This window comes from Paramormyrops kingsleyae, chromosome 8 (assembly GCF_048594095.1).
Source record: "Paramormyrops kingsleyae isolate MSU_618 chromosome 8, PKINGS_0.4, whole genome shotgun sequence".
In the NCBI taxonomy this organism is placed as follows: Eukaryota; Metazoa; Chordata; class Actinopteri; order Osteoglossiformes; family Mormyridae; genus Paramormyrops; species Paramormyrops kingsleyae.
In genome coordinates this window covers 13,432,853-13,444,169 of record NC_132804.1, presented here as the reverse complement: position 1 = coordinate 13,444,169, position 11,317 = coordinate 13,432,853, and positions in this window count along the sequence as shown.

Here is an 11,317-nt window from a genome sequence, read left to right as displayed (position 1 = left end):
ACTTGGCTTTTAATACAGGGCATTACTTTACATATCGCATGTGAATGGCCTTGGTATCAGGCTTAAGACATAAACTGTTCCCCTCCAAAGCATTCGTCCCACAGCTTCTCTTCTCATCGCTGAGCTATTTCAGCTATGTAGCAACATTCAGTGACACTGATTGAATTTTGTTTCCTTTCAATTTGGCTATCGTTCGTGGCTCTTCAGCACGATGTTGTGGAATTCAGCAAGGACACCATGTAAATGAGCAAAATGCAAGCATCCCCACAGAGGTGAAATTAGAAGATGTCGCTTCTACAGAACGATTTCATTTGTATCCAATTTCTTGATGGATGAAGTCATTTTCTTTCCTTTTGTTTTGACAAAGCAGCTAACTGAAGCGCTGTGTGTGCTCTGCTGATTTGGGAAGGACTGCTTGTGGTGAAAAAGTTTTCTGCAGTATGAATTAACCCTGTACTGTTACTCAGTGGAGGTATAAAAGAATGGATATTTAAAAAAATGGTGCAACAAAATTCTGTGTAAAAATAAGCATTATAGTAAAAGGTGAGAAGTATCCATATTCCATGCTGGACCAAGTAGAAGGCAAGTCCCTTTACAAACAACAACAACAAATTTATTTTTGTATAGCGCATTATCACAACATTACATCGTCTCAAAGCGCTTTACAGCATCCCCACCCAAAGCCCCCAGTGAGTAAGCCATAGGCGACAGTGGCAAGGAAAAACTCCCTAGAAGGAAGAAACCTTGGGAGGGACCAGACTGAAAGGGGGAGCCCATCCTCCTGCGGCCGGCAGGGAGAGTCAAATCGGAGAGATGGCTAAGTGCCGAGTCATACTGTCAAAACAATAAAATTTGAGACACAAACGGGGAGCAAGGGGGAGATGACAAGCCGGTGCCAACGCTCCCTCCAAACGCCAGGCAACCAGAAGGCAGGCAGCGGGTCATACATGGAAGATGACACAGGTAGAACGGCGAGCTGGATGCAGGGACGTCATCGGTAGCCAATCTCCAGTCAGTTGCACCTGGGTGGGATGAAGTTCTTGCACTTCACAATGCTGAGAAGGTGGGATGCAGTCATTGACTGGATTAAGTACTTTGTTGGGGTATCAAAAATTTATGTTTTCATTTGTACCTGGATGATTTTGTCCAATGTTTTATATTTTTTTTAAAGGTGACTTGAAATTTCACTTAAATTTTTCACACTAGATCTCTTCTGGTGTGTTCCAGCATGTCAAGGGTACCTAACAAATTCTCTAAGATCCATAAAACTGGGAGAAATATACAGAAATACAATGGTGGACTCACTCCCTGCTTAGGATGAGCAGTTGGAAAGTGGATGGATGGATGATATTCCATGTATACAGTGTGAAATCACGGACAGATGCATGATATTTATATTACTGAGATGGAATAGCCAAGAAATTAATCTCTGTGATCTCACGGATTGACGGAATTATCCTCAAGAACTATAGTCTGTCTGTATCCAACTTCTCTGTGATCACTCCAGGCAGACCCCAGCTGTTTAGAATAATGATATATACATGGACAGAGAATATGAGATATTAGAAAAGAAAGAGTGTAGGAGAGTTCAGGTTTCAGGTTACTCAATGCATTGCATAAGACAATCCATCCATTTTAAAAATTTGATTAACTTTGGTGGATATACATATCAAGTGCAACTGCAAAGCATTCCGCGCACAGTATGGGAATTCTCTGCTAACAAAACATTAAACTCAACTCTTCAGCTAGTCCACAACTATGAGTACAAGCAGGTAGAATTCTTGGCTAAATCCTTCAGGGGGGACTGTATAAAATTAGGAAATATCAGTCATTGTTTTGGTCATCAATGTTTTAAGTTCAAATAAAAGGCAGACTGCCCACAGGATTGTTCCGGAAAATTTACTGGGTGATACAGTGCACAGGGTCCATCTTAACTTTCTTAATATCAGTCACCGTGCCAATATCACAGTGATGGTTCACGAATTGGGCGTTTCTGCTCATTAATGTTTTAAACATTTTCATTGTCTTGCCTGTTTTCCTTCCATCATAAAATTGGACGTTCACAGAGCACGCCAGCACTGGGTCTGTAAATCTAGTTTGTGAGTAGCCATGTGCTATAGCAATGTTTGAGGTGTTTCATAAGACATGACAGAAGGCCCTGTGAAGCAAATGCAAGCTAAGGATTAGAAACAAAATAGGAGAATGATCTCTCAGTTGGGCACTGGGTTTTAACGTAGACCTAGATTGATTAGTTGCACCTAGCTAGGTCTGGGTACGACCCACTTTTGCCTCCAGAATTGCTTCAAGGGAAGACCAGTTGTGTGCTCAGAGAAGACTTTCTCTACCCCACTTTTATACAGAGCTGCTGTTTTTGCATTCACGGCCTTCCTGTCAGCTTTAACAAGTCTGGCCATTCTCCTCTGACTTTTCTCATTAGCAAAGTGTTTTCAGCCACAAAAAAATCGCCATGGACTGGAATTGGCTCATCACAGCATTCTCAATAAAATCTAGATCCTGTAGTGTGTGAAAATCCCCAGAGTGTGACTGTTTCCGAGATGCTGGAGGCATGGCATGAGGTGCCAACAATAACAACATTTTCAAAATTGCCTAGAACGACGTGTCTTTGTCATTCTGAAGTTTAGCCACACAGTAAGTGAACCCCTTAACCCTGTCTGCATGCTGTATACGAGTTTCAGTCACTACTTTGAGTTAACAGATTTTTTGCATTAGTCAGTCAACGCCATTTAGGTCATATATATATATATATATATACACACACACATATACTCTATTTATATAGTTCTACAGCTGCCCTCATGTGGAACTTGAACCAGCAATCTTAAACAAATGCCTTTTTGAAATATTTTAAAAGATCTAAATAATATAAAAAAAACCTTAGTACACGTAGATGTAATATATCTAAAAGTTGCTCTCAAATGGAGAAAATAGGACAACAGGCATAACTGGAACTTAGGTGGGCATTCATTTAAGGTGGAATTGCACCTTTTCCCCAAAGGGTAAATGGTACTGTAACTGCAGTTTTCAATAAATGTCCCTCAATTGTGTCTGTAGCCTCAGAGAACAGACATCTGGACATAACTGCTAGGTAATTAGATGACCTAATGAGCAAGTCAGCGCCATCCTGTTTGTACACTCTCGATATTACTGTATATTTTATTCTAAATTTGGATTTTCAGGGCACATACCTTTACCGTTAACTTAATACACCTGAAATGTTTCATTTTCATATTCCTATAGATTACCCATTAGTTGACAGATTAAACATGCCACTTAACAACCAAAACTTCCTGAGTTTCTAGCCCTCAAATGAAAACATAGCTCATTGCAATGTGAATAAAATCTATTAGGTTTCACACTGAAACATACTGAAAAAATGTTTCGCTGTTTATTATTTAAGGGGAAAATGTAAGCCTCATCCTATCTTATTATCTTTCACATTCTGTCTCTCGCTGGAGAGAGAACAGCATACCGCCAGAACCAGCTGGAACCAGCCAAGGTGATGTGCATGAAGACAGACATGCACCTTTTTATGGATCCTGACCCTTTGCCTGGAATTTTGATGCCTATCACCATTCAATGAAAAACACAGCTTGGTTTTTAACGCCGGCCCACTTTCTTACCGTTTCTAAGGGCGACCCAAAAACAATGCAAAACTCAAAATATTCGTCTATTTTACAACACATCAACAATTTTTTATGACATTTTAACTTTATTTTAGTTTGCTGTCATAAATGTCTCAGAAACACAAATCTAGAGCACCATTTTCATATTTATATACATATATGTAGTCTAATAAGGGATATCTATAAATAGCATTCTGTACATTTTGTGCCTACAAAATTTTGACAAAAAATTGCTGATCTCAGCACCAAACCAGCCTTATGTCTTCAAGTAAGGAAATAGATTCAGTTCTTGAAGGGTCATGGCAATAATACTGAGAGAATATCAAACCTAAAACTGGGTATAGAGTCTAGAGAATGGATATATATTTGAAGTATAATCGCAAGCAAGGCGTGTTGGTTTATTTGTATGAAATGCCTCAGTTTTGCTATGTCCTAAGTTTTGCTATGTAAAATTTGCACTACATAGTTTATCTTTTTCTTCAAACCCTTTTGCATCACATTCATTTAGCAGATGCTTTTGTCTAAAATGACGTACAGAAGAGGCGAAGGGCGCATTACAAACTGAACTCTGAACACTAGCATGGTCACTCTGTGCTGGAAGGCTTAGAGCCACAAGCTCCCGGTTTCCACATTATTACACGCTTGCATGAGTCAGAGAGAATGAAATGGCCCAAACAACAAATAACGATCAGCTCCTCCCCCTTGCCCCCCACCGCCAAGCTTGTGGGCGATTGCTCCCTCTGTTTGCTGTGCGTTAATAAATTATTAATGCCATAGCCATAAACCACCGTTGTTACCAAGGATTTATTTATTTATTCTAGGACTACCAATTTTTTTTTTCTGCACCAACCCTCTTCAAAGCAACCCACCTCATCTTTAATCCGGAGCGACTGAGAATTGCAAACGAGACGCCACACTCTGACACACAACGGGAATAGAGGAAATTACTAGAGACCGCTTAGGCGGTTGGGAACAGAATCGCTTTATCTTTGGGAAATAGTTTGAGTGACCTGGGTACAAAAAGGGAGATTAAATATGATGATCCGTATTGCTGAATGTACAAATAATAAGCTGTGTGGTGCAGCCCCCCCTGCCCCCACCCCCCATGCCCGACAACCACCCCCATCGCTGGCCATTCACTTTTTGTCACCCTGTCAGTCTCTCAAGACAAATCCAGCTTAACCTCTAACTGTGCCAGTTACATACTGGGACGGGGCATTGGGGGTGTTGGGAATTAATCAAAGCTGTTATAAACAGTACAGGAGCTGCCCCCGTGGGGTTTAGAAATTAATGTGCAATTAATGACCACCCCCCCCCCCCCCAGCCAGCGATCCTGATTTCTGAGAGCAGGGCCCCCAGAGCCATTAGCGGTGTTGCATTTTCCGGCGTGTTCTAATTAATTGCGACATCTGTCTGCCACATCACCGCTAGTGTCAGAGGTGCATGAGAGGGGCGAGAGGAGAATGGGCTTGGAGACTGGCCCTGCCCACAAAATGAGGCAGGTTACTGGGCTGCATGCTCTGCAAGAAGTGTCACGTGCTTCTGACTTAAAACTTTAGAAGGTGACACTGATGCACCCCCATTTTCAAAAAAAAAAATCTGCTGCTATCATGTTGATACAGATGATGATGTATGAAGCAGAATTCCAGGAGAACAGAGCACTGGGTCAGCATCGTGTGCCTCTGAACGTGAAAGTGCAGAGCCTACAAAAAGCTGAGATTCAGCTACTGGGTCTAAAGACCTCAGGAGCAACCTGATGGCTGCAACCCTTCTCATACATTGTTTAGCGGACACTGTTTAACGTTTTAAATAATTTCTTCCAGCCTTAGATTTCACTTTGGATGCTTAATTTCCACCCTCTTCATGCACTGCATTTGGTGACGAAATCCAAATCCTCCTAAACAAATGTCTCATAAACAAACAAACAAACTAATTAATTAATTAATGGAAGAGTATATACAATAAATATAATATATACATGTATACATAGGGATAAGTGGTTTTTTTGCATTTGTAGAGCCGACATACAAGTATAATCAGGCTGGTTATTTAGATGAATTCGATTTTATATATTCCAGTGTCTTTTCTCAGACTTCTGCATTTGTTTGTCTGTTCCACAAGGGTGGCTTGGTTGGATTTCTTTTATCCTTTTCCCACCTGATTCTTGATGTTCCAGCATGTGTATAGACCTTCCTGCCCTGCCCATAAACATCACCAGCCCCTAATGGCAGACTGCACCCACAGCAGTGGCCTTTTTTGGATTTAAACAAATATGACCCAGCCCCTGAACGCTGACCAAGCCCGTATCAGTTTTTCCCTCTTTGCTAATGCCGAAACATCTGCTTTTTTTTTTTTCTTTTTGCAAGAAACTCAATCTTCCACAAAGATGGGACATGGTATCTGTAAGATAGGATGGGGAAATTTATTTGGAGTCCTTGGGGAATAACGATATATCCTGAGATGGAGTGGGTCCCATGCAAAATTTGCCCACATTTGCTCTGTGCTGCCTGGGATACGCCCTTGATCCCCCAGTGACCCTGATCAGGATAAGCGGTTGGATGGATGGAAAGATGGATGGGATAAAATGGCTTGGTGAGTTGAACCAACATACAACTGTTTTTCTCTCTAATAATCAGGAAGCCAGCAGGTTCCAGTCATTGCATTTTTACCTATAAACCGAGCTTGCTTTGTAAAACTGATCAGAGAAGAATACAGGGTCTTTACCAAAGCTCCCCCTCTCCAAATCATTTGTGACTCACTAAGGTTGACATTGTTCCTTCCCACTGCTTTTGTTAAATCTAGAAGCACTTTGTTCAGCCCATCTCCAGGCCACTCCACCCTGCCCTTTCTTCCCATCTCTCTAACCTTCTGTTCACAGTCTTACTTGAAACACCTGTTACGTTTATCACTTGCCAAGTTTGTGTTCTACAACTGGTCCCAGCAAGGGGATCCCTCTCACTGTACTGGGAGGTGTGATCTCCTGTACCTGTTTATCAGCAGGAATGCACAGTGTGAAATCATTGCATTAAACATTTTTAAAGCTTAATGACATGAGTGGCATTACTTATCCTGTTAAACCGATGAAGCCTAATGTCATTGTCCTGCAGAATATAAAATGTCCAAAAGTGTACATTTGCTTGGTAGTAAAAAGGATTATTCATGACTTTTTGAACAAATGTCATTTTACTTGTAATGGGCTCTGAAATTTTAATCATTCCTGGGTGTTCAGTGTTCTTTTTCCTGTGCTGATAAATCCAGCAGTTCTCATTGAAGGGCTACTGAAATATAAGACATAAGGCAGCATTCAGAAACGCCATCAAATTAAATTAATATCTCTGCTTTACTGCCAAGAAGCAAAGACTGTGGCGAATGTAGGCTTATCTGTCAAAATTTCATACTTTCCCTGTTGATATAATGAATATAAAAGGTACCAACGCAATATGGAATTAACTACTGGGGCTTTATTTTATAGTAGTTGGTGCTGTGACTTTTTGATTATTATTTCCATTCCTTTCAAACCAAGAAAATGGATAATAGTGGTAGTGTTTCCAGAAGCCTCTGCAGCTGAATTACTGAACCACGTGACACTGGGAATGAGGAAATAGTGCCTAGCTTGTGATCTTGTTCTTTCTGCATTTTGGAAGGATTTTCTCTTAGAGGCACAGGAGATGAAACATATAGGGAAGAGGGAGAAAAAACAGCTTTCACCAAAAAACACTCAGTATTTCGGTTTTGTGCTGCAGTCCTTGGCTTTCTTTGGCTTTGGCATTTGGATACACAACTATCGAGGCATGGAGTTGCTGGAAAAGCCGAAAGGACACAATCACGTAAAGAATTGAAAAACTGGAAATGAATCTATATTGGAATCACTGAGAACAGGAAGGTCTCCTCCCAAGATGCAATGTGGTTCCACCTCTAGCAGTTTCTCACCTTATCGCGTAACTGAATGACAAGTGGAATTAAAATACAGCCTGATGGAGCTGACACCATGCTGATACATCGCTTAGACAATGAAAGCAGGTGGTGACACTGCCAAACTATTCATATTTTCACAAAATTTTCCCACCCATGTGTTCCGTGTTACCCTGCCAAATGCTTAATGCAATGATGCTATGGTTTGTCGAACAAATACAAGCTACATGAGTATTTAGCAGTGTTTAAATAATTACACTGTTTGATGTGTTAGTAGGGTTGGCTTCCACTGGGGTGGACACCTGTCAAAATCAGATTCATTTGGGATCTGTGCACTGAAAGGTGTGATTAGATCCGTTTAGTTATGCTTCACTCTCAGCAGCACTGCTTTACAATATGTATCAATCGCTCAACATCCGTTGGCCTCAGTGCAGCAGATGGACATTAATAAGTAAAATTACATTTGGAAGGACACTCTATCTTCACATTGCACTTCCATTATCGTTTTGCAGCTAATTCATAATTAGCATCTGTTATCACTGTGTCCCCCCCATACGTACCGACTGGTTTTGACAATATTTTGTTTTCACATTTGTTCTGTAGATTGTGTCAGGACCTGTCATGCTTCCTCTATCTCTGTTTATCCACTGTAAATATGTTTAAGAGCATCAGCGGAACATCCACCCAACGCTGTGTCAGGTTCAATTTCCTATTGCACTGGTTCTCTACCTTCATCCTACTGTAGTTCCTTTGGAACAAACCCTGGACAATTTGAGTATATCAGGGTGCAGTAGAACAACAACAAACAAACAGGCACTACAGAAACCCCGTTCCCAGGCCAAAACTGTGCTTATGAGATTAAACACATCAGGGCCAATGCTCTGGTTTCTGTGAGCAGACAGTTCCAAAATGAAATACAAATTGCACAAATTGGCATAAATGCAAGAGCTGAATATCATTTTGAATAAAAGCATCTTGTAAGCAAAAATGGAAATATAATAATTTCACTAAAATTAATGATAATGTGTTCTCCAATGTTCAATGCACATTTAACCTATGCTAGTGAATTTTAGATTTTGAGTGGATTTTGAGTAAAACGATGCAAAGTGGCTGAATTTGCACCTTTGTGGTATATATTGTTTGATTTCAGTCATATAACTCTACTACCAGAGTAGGGCCAAGTTAGGTGGTGCTAGCATTATACGTGGGCCAAGATCTGAGATAAAGGAAACAAAAATAATCATTTCACTGTAACTCACTGCTCTATATCCAGATGGAGGGGCAAGAACAAACGGAGAAGAAGTTAAAAAGACAATCTTTCTATAATAAAAGCAAATTGCAGAATTACCACTTTCAATGACAACTGAAAAGACCGGTACAAGACAGTAAGAAAATCTCATCCCCAAAAGTAAAGAAAGTATGTGTGGTGTAAATTGTTCTCTACTCGGGTAGATTTTATAAGACTGATAATCAGCAGTTCCAGATCTGAATCCTGTATCGAAGAGCAGGTGGACTGATTTACCACTGCATTCCAAGGCTGGACTGATTTACCACTGCATTCCAAGGCTGGACTGATTTACCACTGCATTCCAAGGCTGGACTGACTTACCACTGCATTCCAAGGCTGGACTGATTTACCACTGCATTCCAAGGCTGGACTGATTTACCACTGCATTCCAAGGCTGGACTGACTTACCACTGCATTCCAAGGCTGGACTGATTTACCACTGCATTCCAAGGCTGGACTGATTTACCACTGCATTCCAAGGCTGGACTGATTTACCACTGCATTCCAAGGCTGGACTGATTTACCACTGCATTCCAAGGCTGGACTGACTTACCACTGCATTCCAAGGCTGGACTGATTTACCACTGCATTCCAAGGCTGGACTGACTTACCACTGCATTCCAAGGCTGGACTGATTTACCACTGCATTCCAAGGCTGGACTGACTTACCACTGCATTCTAAGGCTGAGACAATGTGCCCTTGTTCCAGTGCCAAGGCATAGCAGAGGTTGCGCACCTACAGTAGAATTCTCAGGACCAGCACGCCATCAGTTTTCGATATCCGAAAAAAAACAAACAAATCTGTAGTACATACAGTAAACAATTCAAGTAATTCATTTCTAATGAGACGTCATTCATTTTCCAAACGGTTCAAGGTTAAATTGTTCTGAGTACTTGTATCATATCAAAAAATAACTTATTTTGCCATTAATAATTATTACAAAATAGTCATACGAAATCAGCGTAAATCCAAAATAGTGCAACAAATATTCATTTACAGTACTTTAAAATCGCTAACAATCCATTTCTATGCACTGCACAAAGTAAGTAATAGTAAAATAAAATATATTTGTATGACTGTTTTCTGTGGTCCTAGGAGCTATGTTGTCAGGGGCTATTGCCCCTGGTACGGTCTCCCAAGGCAAATTGATCCTAAGTGAATGGCCAGACAAAGTCCAATTCACAGAGACCCCCATGAAGATTAAGATAAAGGATCATGTGACACCATGGTGAGAGGTTCAGGACAGGTGTGAGTCTACTCATAGCCCCCTAGTTCAGTGCTAGTACATTGGAGCTTACCCCAGCGACCATATGGGTTGCCTTCCTTTGACTTCAAGACGGAGGATGGGCTCTGACTGTTGCCTGTGCTTATGCACCGAACGCCAATTCAGAGCATCCAGCCTTCTTGGAGACCTTACCTGGGGTGCAGGAAGGCCCCACCTCTATAGACTCCATTGTTTTACTTTGGGACTTTAACCCTTACGTGGGTAACGACAGTGAAACCTGGAAGGATGTGATTCGGAGGAATGGCCTGCCCGATCTGAACCCAAGTGGTGTGCAAAACCACAGTTAGTCCATAACAAACATAACTTATGTTCGAACATAAGGGTGTTCATAAGTGCGCCTGGCAGCAGAGAACCCAAGACCGCAAATTGGTGAATGATTTTGTAATTGTATCATTGGATCTGCATCCACATGTTTTGGCTACTCAGGTGAAGAGAAGAGTTGAGCTGTCAACTAATCACACCACCTGGTGGTTGGATCAGATGACAAGGGAAATGCTAGATAGATCTGGTAGACCCCAACACATAATGAGGGTGTGCTGGGAGTGTCTGGCAGAGGCCCTTCCTGTGAAGTGTTCAACTTGCAGCTTCTCTTGCATCCCGAGTGAGGCTGGGGACATTGAGCCTGAATAGGCGACGTTCTGTGCCGCCATTGCTGAAGCAGCTGTGCGGAGGTGTGGAACCGTAAGGTTGTTGGCACCTGTCGTAATGGCGGTCCACAAATCCAGGGGTGGACAACAGTGGTAAAGGGAGCTGTCAGGGTTCCAAGTTTAGTTAGCTTGTCGGACAGGTACTGGTGGGCTAAGCAGAATGTGGCTTTGGCAGTTGCAAAACCAAAAACTCGGGTGTGGGAGGAGTTTGGTGAGGCCATGGAAAATGACCTTCGGTCGGCCTCAAAAAGATTCTGGCAAACATCAGGCAATTCAGGAGGGGGAAGCAAGGCTACAGCAGGGAGGGAGTGCTGTTGACCTCAAATGGGGATATAGTCAGGTGGTAGAAGGCATACTTTGAGGACCTCTGAATCCTACTGACAAACCTTCCTTGGAGGAAGTAGATCTGGGAAGACTTAGAGGAGGACTCACCAATCACTAGGGCTAAGGCCACTGAAGTAGTCAAAAAACTCTTTGGTTAATTAAAAAATTAAAAAAAAAAACTCTTCGGTGGTAAGGCTCTGGGAGTGGATGAGATTC